Source organism: Gossypium arboreum, chromosome 11 (genome assembly GCF_025698485.1).
Source record: "Gossypium arboreum isolate Shixiya-1 chromosome 11, ASM2569848v2, whole genome shotgun sequence".
Classification (NCBI taxonomy): Eukaryota; Viridiplantae; Streptophyta; class Magnoliopsida; order Malvales; family Malvaceae; genus Gossypium; species Gossypium arboreum.
Window position 1 is genome coordinate 47612090 of NC_069080.1, and position 1505 is coordinate 47613594.

Below are 1505 nucleotides of genomic sequence, written 5' to 3' on the forward strand. Positions count from 1 at the left end.
TAAACTGTACTAATTGGCTTAACCAAAAATTTTGGAAAAAAATTAGTAAATATATATATATATATGAGTCTAGTTTTAGGAAAAATTTACGGATTTTAATTTTGAGTTTCGTAACTCGAGATATGATTTTTTTAGCGATTGTGATGCAGATGGGTAGTTTATTTCGAAAGGTGAAATAAATTGTTTGAAATTGTTTAAGTGATAATTTAAGTCTATTAACGCCTCGTGATCGACTCCGGCGACGGTCTTGGGTAAGGGGGTATTACATTTGGTGGTTTTCAGAGCTACGGTTTAGTCGGTTCTTAAACTAACGTGGCCTATGTACGGGCTTTGCTATAAATGCCATATATATATTGTGATAGTGTGACGACTCCTGACCTTTAAAATGTTATTTTTTTATAGTAAATGGATCCTGATCCAGTTGTGGCCGATGATGTAGAGAGCAATACGCTAGCTTCTGCTGAAGGGGCGGTGCTGACTGAAAACCGATCTCCTACTGTTAGTCAAGGAGGAGGAGAATGGGCTCGGGAAGCCTTTCTCCAGATGATGAATGCATGGTACACCGAGTTTGTTCGTACGAACCCGAATGCCCAACAACCTCCCCCACCTCCCCCAATTCCTCAACTTGTACCCCCGATGCCTCAAGGTATGGATCTAATGAAATTTCATAGAACCCTAGTTGACAGAATTCGCAAGTAAGAAATTTGAAGAATTGAGGCAAATGTTGATGATGATCGAGAAAGTAGAATTTTGGCTTGAGAATTCTATTCGGGTATTTGATGAATTGTCTTGTACACCTGAAGAGTGTTTAAAATGTGCTATATCCTTGTTCAGAGATTCAACCTATTATTGGTGGAAGACATTGATTTCAGTGATACCGAAAGAGAAAGTGACTTGGGAGTTCTTTCAAGAAGAATTTCGGAAGAAATACATCAGTGAAAGATTTGTTGAATAGAAGCGTAAAGAGTTTCTCGAGTTGAAACAAGGCAACATGACAGTTACAGAGTATGAAAGGGAGTTCGTTCAGTTGAGTAAGTATGCTAGAGAATGTATTCCTTCAGACGCTAAAATGTGCAGACGATTTGAAGACGGACTCAATGAAGACATCAAAGTATTTGTGAGAATTCTTGAGTTGAAAGAGTTCGTAGTACTTGTTGATCGTGCTTGCAAGCTGAAGAACTAATTAAAGAAAAGAGAAAGGCAGAGGCTGAGACTAGAAATTTGAAGAAAAGACCGATGAGCAGTGCATTCCCACTGCAATCTAGAAAATCCAGAGATATGTATTCTCGTTCTCATGTTTCGGCCGGATATTCATATGGGAATCATAAGAAGCAAAATGCGGGTTTTAAATCTGAAACTACTTCTGTGGCTAGTATGGGACATTCGAGATTTGTTAGACCTGAGTGCCAACAATGTGGTGAAGTCACCTTGGTCTATGTGGAACTAACGAATGTTACAAGTGTGGTTCTCCAGATCATTTTATTAGAGACTATCCCGAGAGAATT